Raw genomic sequence first — 11,438 nt, 5'->3', positions numbered from 1 at the left:
TCCTGCAAGAACAGGTCCAGCCCCTTTGTGAATCTGGCTACACGCTCAGCTTCCACCACATCTGGTGGCAACAAGTCCCACCCTTTAATTCCACATCCCTATTAGCCGCATCGCAGTGACCGTGATAATGATATGGGGAGATCAATGTGGCCATAGCACCCAGTGGGGCAGCAGAAGGGATCGGGGGCCTGATTTGCGAAGACACAAAAAGACCAGCTCTATCCTGAAAGATACAGGCTTGATAGACACCAAGGCTGGAGGGGAAACTGAGGCACGCAGTGATTTGCTTGAGGATGCCGGCAGATCAGTGGCGAGAACCCAGGTGGCCCAAGGCTCAGTTCAGTGCCTCCTTCACTGCTAAGCAAATGCAGGGGAACAGCCCCGCTCCCAGTCCCAGCTGGAGAGGCAATGGATTTTACCACAGCAGAGCTCAGGATAGAGCCCAGGGCAGACAGACATGGCTGCATGGCCCTGCCCCCTCCATCCGGCTGCTCACTAGCCATCCTGCTCAGGGCCCCAGGGGCATAGAGAAGCCAGGTGGGAGGGTGCTGGGGTCCATCTAGCCGAGCCCCTGCCCTAGCCCAGCTGCTAGCATAGGTTGGCACTCTCAGGCTTTGACCCCAGTCCTCCAGCCATCCGGTGCTGGTGAGGCAAGACCCCCTCCAGAGCCCACAGCCCTGGGATTCCCTCCCGCCCCTCATCCCCACAGCATCATGTGTCCCCATACGGAGCTCAGAGACCCCCCAGTGGTGGCCAGGCTGACCCAGACCAGCCCTTGAGATGGGACCCAGGATGCCTGGGTTCTTCCTCCTGCCAGACCTCAACTGAGCCCCTGCCCTTCTCCAGACCTCAGCCCTGTCCTGCCTCCGTCCATGAGCTTTCAAACGTCCCTCAACCATCCCGATCGCCACTGGGGCCCCCACATGCTGGGATTTCTGCCTCAAGTCGTCTCTGCCTGTGGAAGCTGCATCCCCATAGAGGTAGGGCTAGTCAGTCTCCCTGTATCAGCAAGCCCTCCTCAGCCACCCCTGGCCTGTCCAAAAGGTTGAAGGGGGAAACTGAGGCATGAAAGGTCACCGGAAGATCAGGGGCATGAACCCAGGTGTACCAGGTCTAACTGCGCCCAGTGCCTCCCTTGCCCTTCGCACACTGCTAAGCAAATGCAGGGTAACAGCACAGCTCCCAGGTTCCCAGTCCCGGCCGAAAGGGCAATAGATCTTACCCCTCAGGGTAAACCTGGGGGCAGCCTGGGCTGGCTGTCGTGGCCCTGCCACCTTCATCTCCCTCCCCACCAGCATCTGAGAATGTGCAGGGATTTGCTAGGATCTCAGGAGGGGTGGAAAGGCCACTAGCCCTCATGCTTTAGGGCAGCACCTCCTAGGAGAGGTCAGGAAGCAACGGCCCTTGCAGGCGGGCTGTTCATTGCCCATTTCGTGGGAAGCAGCTGGCACTGCCTTGTGCCAGGGATGGAAAAGGGACTTGATTGAACCCCCCGGTAATCCAGTCTGGTAGAACAACGGTGCCCTTGCTGCCAAGAAGTCTAATGACAAAATGGGTTGCACTGGTAGACTGAGGGCAGCGATTCTTCCCCTCTATTCAGCACTGGGCCACGCCACGGCTGGAGACCTGTGTCCAGTTTTGGGCCCCCGCTACAGAGAGGATGTGGGCAAGTTGGAGACAGTCCAGTGGAGGGCAACAAAAATGGTTTGGGAGCTAGGGGACATGACTTGTGAGGAGAGGCTGAGGGAACTGGGCTGATTTAGTCTGGAGAAATGAAGACTGAAAGGGGATTTAATAGCAGCCTTCAACTCCCTGCAGGGTGGCTCCAAAGAGGATGGCACTGGACTGTTCTCAGTGGGGGCAGATGACAGAACAAGGAGCAATGGGCTCAAGCTGCAGCAAGGAAAGTTGAGGTTAGATATCAGGAAAAACTTTCTCACTAGGAGGGTGGAAGCACTGGAACAGACCCCCAGAGAGGTGATGGAGTCTCCATCTTTGGAGGTGTTTAAGGCCCAGCTAGACAAAGCCTTGGCGGGATGATGTACTTGGGGCTGGTCCTGCTTTGAGCAGAGGGTTGGACTAGATGTGACCTCCTGAGGTCCCTCCAGCCTGAATTTCTATGATTCTATAACAGGTGAGATAGAAACCTGCTCCATCCCTTTTTTCTTCATCTTTTTCCCAGTGAAGCAGCAGGAGCAAAAGACACAGTTTTCCTTGAAACCCAAGACAGGGGTGTGTGTGAGTGAGTGTGTGTGTGTGTGTGTGTGTGTGTGTGTGTGTGTGTGTGTGTGTGTGAGAGAGAGAGAGAGAGAGAGAGAGAGAGAGAGAGAGAGAGAGGAGGGGGACATTCAGGAGCTGACGATATTTTATTACAGGTTTTTAAAAGCCCATTAGAGAAAAGTCAAAAATGGCCTTTTCAAACCAAAGGACATGGGCCCGGCTTCATTTGACCCTTCTATAAATAATGGCCAAGGGAGGGGGGAATAATTTTAAACAAACATTCAAGGGCTTGAATTATGTACGTTCCTCAGATCAACAGGAAGAGAGGGAGAGAGAGTCAGGCTGGAATGAATTCAAGGACAAGCTGGAAAGGCCACTCGAAAAGTTATCGCCTGCGGAGAGAGAGATCTGATCCCTGAACGCAATCATCATCTGTAAGAAAGAGGGAGAGAAATAAAAGAAAAAAGGGCTTGATACTCAGGGAAGCTACAACTTCTTGACACTTGTTGGAAGTTGTCTTGATGTTTCTTGGCCATGCAGAAGGATCCTGGTATCAATGAGCATCACACCCAGAGAGTCTCAGTGCTGGGAAGTTTGCACCTAGTCCCTCAAGGGACCTGTCCTGTAAAATTAGTTGTCCCTCTCCTTCCCGCTGCCAGAACTCAGATCTAATCCAAGAAACAAGGAAGAGCTCATCCTACCAAAACTAAGTACTCACAACCAGAAAGGTAGATGGATTTTATATTGTTTATTTCACTATTAAATTGGCTATTAACTGAGCAGGAGGAGTAAGGCATGTTGAGCACCTGATGAAACCAGTGGTTCTCAGTCTTTTTTGGACTCAAGGCACCCCTCAGAAAATGCCAGATGGTAGTTTTCCCTTGATTTTTGACTATGGAAAAAATACAGCATGTCTTCTGTTGCAAAAAAACTCAGAAAGGCCACAACAGGTCTGAATACTTTTAACCCTATGGACTCCTCTTTGAAATCTCTGAGTTTATTTTGCGAATCACATTTGCGCGCTTGACCGACCGTGCTAACCTTGTGTGGCATCCTTGAGAGGATCTCATGGCACCCTTGAGAGGGTCACTGGGTTAAACATTTATAAAGTGCACATTTATCTAAATGCATAACATTTCTGATAGCCAATCAGATTAAGATTCATTGGCTTTAAAAAAAAAAAAAAAGGCTCTAACAGGTGGCCCAGCCTGATAGGGTAAAGGATTTGTCTCTTAGCTTTCAAATGAGGCTTTAAAAGAGCTTGTGTCTTAGTTCATCTACAGATGGGCTGCTCGGCAAGGACTGCAGTTGGAAGTTTGAGAGAGAAGATTCCAAGATGATCCCTGATTTTATACTCTGTGGCTTGGCTAAAGTATCAGAAAGCTTCCTAAATAAGGTAAAATATATATTACACACACTATTTCTATCTATACATGCACACACACTATATCTGTCTGTCTATCCATCCATCCTCACACAATATCTATCTATTCTATCTATTCATGCGCACACATTCTATACCTGTCGGTCCATCCATCCATCCTCACACTATATCTATTAATCCATCCATTCATCCATCTGTCCATCCACACACACACACCAGATGTGTCTGCCTATCCATCCATCCTCATGCTATAACTATCTATCTACACACACACACTATATCCATCCATCCATCCATCCATCCATCCATCCTCATGCTATATCTATCTACACACAGTATCTATCTACACATCTACACACACACTATATCCATCCACCCGCACTATATCTTATCCATCTGTAAACATGCTATATCTAGCTATGCACACACACTTTATCTAGCTATAATATTTTGTATGATATATTATAATAACTTTCCTAATAGGTGCTACTCTAATTAGAATTCATCTGCTTCTTCTTATGCCCTATATAAGCTATATCTTATCTAACATTAGCCTTGTCTGGCATCAGACCACTAAATGCACTCAAGGCAACCTTCTAACCTTGACCCTAGTTCTTTTCGATCCATCTTCCTTATGCTATCTAAAAATGGCTCACATCTTGCGACATCCTCTGGCCTAATCACTTCCTTTGCCTCTTCTTCTCTTACTCCAACTTTGGTTCAGCAAATGCTATCCCATATCACTGCTAAGCAACTTAAGGCCTACTGTAGCCTACCCAGGAGTTATCATAGGGGAAGGGACCTCAAGAGGTCCTCTTGTTAGCTGTGTTGATCTGAACTCGGGTAGAGACCTCCAGCAAGGGCCAAAGGTGGCTGATGAGTCTTTATAACAAAAAGATGAACCTCCATCTTTAGACACAAGAAGTTCCTTCAGCTCATGTGTCAGGTAAAGCGATCACATTTCCATCAAAGTCAGCTCCATCAAAGTCAGTGGAACGGAGGTTTTGCCTTGCAAACAAAACAGAGAGCCAAGTGTGGGGGCGGGGGAATTAAGAGATAAAAAAGCCACTTTTAAATATTCAAGTGCCTATTAGTAAAGTAGAAGGGGCTTTTTATTATTATTATTCCTTTAGCGCACATCAAAATGCATTCGGGGTTTGGTTTTTTTCTTCTTAATAGTTGATAATATGTCCAGAGAAAGTATAAAATTGCCGTCTTCTGCTATCCACCTGGGGCTGGTTGAATTGTCAGCTCCCCAGTGTCTCCTCAATTTGCATCTAAAAGCAACCAACCTCTCCCCGTGGCTTGTCAGCTCACGCAAAAAACTTTGCTTCCCTTCGTCCTAATGGTCCCTGTCAGGCTTTTATGGAGCTGGCTCTCGGCGCCAAGCAATAATAGAGTAACCCGCGCTCATAATTAGCACATCTTCAGGACATCAGAAAGGAAGAGAAGGATAGAGAGAGAGAGAAGGGAAAAAATACCCATCAAATAAACACGTGCAATTTCAGGGAGCTTAAAAAGCCTCCATTTGATGCCTTGCAATTGCTCAGGTGATAAAACGCCTGCAGGAAGGCAGCATTATCCATCCCCAGCACTGGGCTGGAGAATTGGGAAGGGGAAGAAGGGCAGCTCTGCTTCGGGATCTGGTCCTGGATATGAAACCGGGAACATGCCAGGGTTCAAGCTGGATGCGGAGGATGTGCAGATCCCCCTGGGTCCTGTACCCAGCACCAACGTGGTGCTTTGACCGTACGTTCTCAGCGTTGCCCGAGTCCGTGTCTTTGCATGTTGTATTTATATCACAGAAGGGGGCTGGATGGGCTCTCCAGAGGTCACAGCTAGTGCAGCCCTCTGCCTGAGGCAGGACCAGCCCTGTCCAAACCATCCTCTACAATCCATCATCTAAAACTCTTCGTAAAGCTGCCGTCAACTGACACAACACAAGCCATCACACCCGAACCTGCCACAGGCAACCAGCAAAGTCTGGACTATCCCCATAGTAGAACATAGGCTTTGCTACACCTATATTGTCCCAGCTGGTGGCTGTTCAACCCCTTGAACCCCTCCAGTGATGGAGAGTCTACAACATCCCTGGGTATGTATTCCCTGCCTCCCTGCTCTAACAGGGAAGAAGTCTTTCCCAAGATCCAACTGCTTCACCACCACTTCAAGCCACTGATCTGCCTCCTGCAAATAATACCAGTGCTATTACCCGCACTATATTGATGGAGAAACCAAGGCATGGAAACCATTAGCAGCATAAATCTGGGAATGCACCTCAGGTGTCCCGACTCCCGGTCATCCACAGCGTGGGCTTCCAGGTCCAATAATAACCAATGCAGCAAGAGACAAAAAGATCTCATGATTTGCTTAAAAAAAAAATCTCAGGATTTTTGCAAGTCCAATACACCATTTTGGAAAGTTTGGGGCTGGCTGCACTGTTAACCCAGCACCTTTCCCCCAGGATCAGCTGCTCATAAGAATCAGGACTCTCAGTGTTGCTGGGAAGATGCTCACAATGAAAAAAAAACCTCCAAACTTATTGAAGCCAACAGTGAGGCAGAAAGAAATAGGCCTGACTGTCATCCCCTCCAAAATCAGCCCAGCTCTTGAGATGTCCAACAGACAATTCAGAAATGGATTGATTCCCCCCCATCCAAGTACACTAATCATCTCATGTCCTTTTGTCCCCAGTCTCTTCTGTTTGTTGCAGGGAATAATAATAATTAATAATAATTCATAACAATGCCATACGACTCCATGAAAGTCCTTGAATCCTCCCAAACTACTGAAGATTTCACTCCAGTCATTAGCACAGAAACTCAGCAGGTTTTAAATCAACCCTGTACCCAATAAATACAGACTTCATAATGTTTCCAACAGCAATTTGAGGCTGCTTTACAGCCATTAGCACGTCTGGGTTTCTAAATGAATTGTAGTGCGGAATGGACATTTACTTCCCATAATGTTGCCGCAGGTTTTAACGCAGTCATTTCACCACTCATTTATTCCTGGAAGACAAGAGACAGGCAGGACTGATACGTACAAAGTTTCCCGACTCTAAGGCAGGGAGATCAGCAATGCCGGAAGCACGTGGGATATCTTTCCCCTCCCAAAAAAATTTGCAAAGACCAAGATCAAATCAGACCCTAAGCATCATCTCTGGTCACGGGCTGCTTAATATTCAAACTCCTGCTTGCAACAGCTGGAGCTGAGCATCTCTGTCAGGGGAAAAAACACCCAATTTTAATTTAAAAAATGGCCAGAGAAGGAGAAAAATCTATTGCCATCCTCACTGGTCAGCTGCCCTGAGTGTTAACGATTTACTTCTTGCCAGTCCAGGTGATCGTCTAGCCTCATCTCTCGTTAGCAGGTGTCACAGCTTCATCTCTGCGCCCGAAAACTTTCTGCATCCATAGAAGCACAGACAAACAAGGCTGGAGGCCATAATTGCCGTGGCAGCCTCTGATGTAACGGCCCCATGCCCCAGCCTTTCCTGGGTGAGCTAATCCGGAGTCCTTTGCCGAGACATATTTTCTGGTCTCTTTGATACTCCAACCCCACAGCCCTTCTCTGAACCCGTCTCTACTTTCCAGGACAGGATACGTCACAGTGCTCTGGGAACCAGACCCTGGTAGATTAATTAATGAAATGGATAAGAGGGGCCAAAACTGGGAGGGGAAACTGAGGCACAGAAGGGATGTGGCTAGAGTCATGGTCAAGCACATAGAACCAGACCCTGGTAGCTTAATGACATGGATAAGAGGGGCCAAGAGTGGAAGGGGAAACTGAGGCATGGAGGGATGGGGCCAGAGTCATGGTCCCAAATACAGGGGCCCTGAATGGCCTCCCTGGGACACCATACCAGGTTGGAGGGGGAGCAGCTGGGATCACACCTGGATTTGGGGCCTCTCAGGTTTGGCAGCAGCCCTTGGGCAACAATCCCATGCGCGGAGCCCCAAGAGACCCTACAATAACAAGTCATTGCATGCAACTGGGCATTTCCCAGAGCCCCTGCAACAAGCAATGCCTCGGGCAGGAACAAGCCAACAAGCATCTCCAACAGGCAGCAATGGAAGCAGAACATGCCCCATGGGCCATCTCTTTCCTTCCTCCCCAGGCTTCCTGCCCTGTTCCTACCAGGCAGGATGCTGAAGCCTCCTGCCCCTTCTGCGGCTCTCCGCATCTCACGTGGCCCTTCAGCTTGGCTTCCTGCTGCATGCACATGGATGAGTGTCTACATTGCTCGGTGCAACCCAGAACAACACCAAAGCGGGGGTTCTCTTGGGACCACGGCGCCAACTGTCCCCAGCTGGGCCTGGGCACAGCACAAGATTAACCGTCCCGTAGCAAAGCCGTGGGCTCACAACAACCCGAAATCACCCAGCACTTTTGCCCCTACAGCTGGGCTCCTGGAAGGGCTGCAGGGGAGGGAGGAGATCTCAGGCCTGGCTGAATTTGCATAGCGACCTCAGGTGCAGCAGTCCCTGGAAAGGAGCCACAGAGCTGAGTTGACCCCTGCACTGGGTACAGAGGGTTTTGGTGCCATCAACAGGAAAGCTCCTAGGCTGGGATCCCCACAATGCACCCCCCGACCCATATCAAAGGGATTTAGGCACCTGGCACCCTGGGGGTGTCTGGCCCCTTCTGGATTAAACCCAAAGCAAAGGCTGGTCCATCCATGATGGGGCCTCTGCACCCTTCTCCAGCAAAGGGGATCTTTATTCAGCCCCCCAAAATCAAGAGATCAGGGTTAAAAGTAATGAGCTTGTTTTCTTGAGCAAAAACTCTGGGGTGTTCTGATTTGTCTGCTGGGGCTGCAGCCGTTCGGGTCCACGCTTTCGGGCTTTTCTCTGCAACGCAGAGGGTGAAAAATTGACTCTTTAAAAATAAAAGCACAGCAGGGAGCAGACAAGGTTCTTTGGGTAAATGTGATATCTTTTATTAAACAAACTAAATAGTAAGAAAAAACTGTTCTTTGCAAACTTTCAGGTACAAACACCCTTTTTCTGCAGGGGATTTCTGCTCTTCCTCAGGAAACGCGGGGTTCGGAGTCCAGGAAGTGTTGATTTCCCTGGGAACATCCTGGTTTTTTCCCCTCAGTCAAAACCCAACAGGTTTAGGTGGAAATACTGTGGTGGGCATGGCAGCTTTCCGATTCTTCTTGCCGCCCCCCCCCCCCAGTCTCCTCCCTAGCCACACTCCATCTCCCATCATGCACCATGGTAGAAGACTCCCATGATGCTCTAGCTGCTGCCATGGTGCATTGTGGGGGATGTAGTTAACCTAGGCCAAGCTGGGGGTGGGGACATGGGGTCCCTGTCCTGGTTGGGGGTGGCGTTCATTTGTATGTGTGATGGAGTTAGCCTACGGAGAGCCTGACCTGGTCCCCGTCCTGGATGGGGGGTGTGCATGGGTGTGTGTGTGTGCGTATGTGCACGTGTGTTTGCACGCACCTTCTGCCGACGCGAACATCAAGGCATTATCATGGGACACAAGTTATCTGCTCAATGCTGGGAGCATGGGGTGGGACGGTTGGGTCTGTGCCAGGCAGGCGTGTCTGGCTTCTCCCATGGTCCCTCCTGCCTTTCAGCTCAGTGGATCCAGGCACAAATTTGGTCCTGACACAGAGATTCAAGCCAGGGCTTCAGGCTCCTAAATAGCCAGGAGCCAACCTGCAGCTTCTCCACCTAGGCTGGAGCTCCAGGGGCAGGGACAGGACCCTCTCTTGCTGTGGGGGGCCTTGGTGACCCTGCGATGGACGTGTGTTGGGAGACCCACGTGGCAACTTGGCTTCTCCTCAGGGATTTTTCTGCACGGCGCACCTCAGCTCCGGCCTCACACACACACGTGCACAATTTGTACCATGCACAGACATTGATGCACCCAACACATCAGATCCTTAGCACCACAACCCCTGCCCTCCGCACTTGCGTGCCATATCCCGCCACCCACCTGACGTATCCCGTTACCCACACTCCCACCCACCAACAACCCCCCCCCCACACAAACACCGTCACCCGCATCAGTCCCAGTGACACCCCCCTGCCTCTCCCGCTCAGGTGCGAGCTCCCTCTCCCCTGCACAAAGCACTCCCCAAAAGCCTTCCACTAATGCATGAGCCATGGGTGTGCACAAAGACATTGCACACACAACACACACGTACGCACAACAGAACCACACCCAGGCATGCCCACGGCACCCCTCCTCCCAAAACACACTTGCAATGCCCACACGATTCCCATTCACCCCCTTAACACGCACACTCCCACACACACACACATGCACCCATGCAGTTGGTCCAAGAAAAGATATCTCCCCCCAAAATCTTTGCCGCTCGCATATTTCCTGGACCATCGCGGCTGCATCAGCACACATACACACACACACACAACACCCACTCGCTCATGCACACGTAAATCAACAACACTGATGGAACATTTCTCCTACGGGCACGAAAGAAAGAGAGGCCCGGAGGGTGTTGGGGATATTTCTAATTTTAGATGCTTTGGAGATGATCCAAAAACCCGTCGGCCATGGGAACACAGCACAGCGGATCGATGAGGCTGACGTTTCGAAGTCAGCGGCCTTCTGCCTGGATCCTAGCAGTGGTCAATCCTGGCTGGTTTCTCCTTGTTCCTCATTTGGGCACAGTGACTCTATACCATCTGCCAGCGAATTTACCGACTGTCAGTGAAATTGAGAAAAAAAAAAAAAAGTGAAAATTGCCTGTCAGTAAAATCTGTTAAATATAAATTTATATGTCAGTAAAAAAAAAAATTAAAAATAATATGGCAAGATTCCCTAACGAGATTGTTATCTCCCCTCCTCCGGATGCTCAAGAGGGAATTCAAAGCGTAGAGATCAGCTCGTTGCTGACCAGGAGTGGCAAGTACCTCTGAACCTGGCGGATGCTGGGTGCGAGAGTGGGGCTGTTGTGTGTTGCTCACGTTGCAGGCCAGAACTGGTCGCATGGGGCGATGGGTGTGATGGTGTGAGGAGCGATGCCTCCTTCCAACCTTGGGCTGTGCCGCTCACTCGGCGCTGGCCCCTCGGTTTATTTTGGGAGCTCCGGCGCGCCGGGGAGGATAATTAACGTTGCCATCTGTGAGCTCCAAAATGGAAAGCCGCCCTCTGGAAAGAAACGTGGTGACGGCATTGCCCAGAGGTACCCGGTGGAGGCGGGAGGGGCCCGGCATTCGCGGGGCAAAGTTTGGGGGAGTTTAAAAATAAAATTCCCTGAAAGTCTCCCGCTGGGCCCGCAGCCAGAGTTGGTGGAGACGGCTTGGATTGTGATCGGCTGGGTGTCTGCATAGGTGGAAAACGCTGCCCATAGGAGTCCCAGGAGACCAGATCCAGATAGCCTGCAACACACAGGGGCAGAGGCCCCGCAGTGCCTCCACCTGGCACTTTCAAGGGGTGTTATATTAGCGTGCAATCCAGACCTGCTCTGGACTCAGCTTCTGGGACAGGATCACACCCTAACCTCTAGCTTTCGAAACCACAAACACGCAGCCCTGCTCCCAGGACATTCACCTTGCAATATTTTCACCCCAGGACCAAGATCTGTTGGCAAAGGACCTAAATGATCCTCTTCCTTGGGGACTTGTTGACCTCAACACCTTTGCTTCGCTGGTCACTGGGGGTTGTGGCGTCTGGCTTTGGCCTGATGGGTGCAGCTTTGCACCCTGGATGGTGAGGATTTTACTTGTGGAAGCTGCCTTGAAGGTCTGTGTTGATGCCCCGTGTCCAGCCAGGCTCCTGGGTATTAACAGGGCAGAGCAGTGCACTGGTGGGAACACCTGGCTTCCCCTGCCGCGCTCTCACGCGCTCC

The 11,438-nt window shown here is 50.6% G+C and overlaps 1 long non-coding RNA gene across 1 annotated transcript; it reads left to right on the top strand.

The window, feature by feature from the left end:
• Positions 1-3,425: 3,425 nt before the first annotated feature.
• LOC109282925 (uncharacterized) lies at positions 3,426-10,412 on the top strand. The gene is made up of 2 exons (XR_002089959.2): positions 3,426-3,616; positions 6,978-10,412. It is a non-coding gene; the product is annotated as an uncharacterized LOC109282925 (long non-coding RNA).
• The last annotated feature ends 1,026 nt before the right edge of the window (positions 10,413-11,438 follow it).

The sequence above is a fragment of the Alligator mississippiensis genome, chromosome 15, assembly GCF_030867095.1.
Source record: "Alligator mississippiensis isolate rAllMis1 chromosome 15, rAllMis1, whole genome shotgun sequence".
NCBI classification, from domain to species: domain Eukaryota; kingdom Metazoa; phylum Chordata; order Crocodylia; family Alligatoridae; genus Alligator; species Alligator mississippiensis.
Note: the sequence above shows the minus strand (reverse complement) of the source record. Positions and strands in the feature narration are given on the sequence as shown.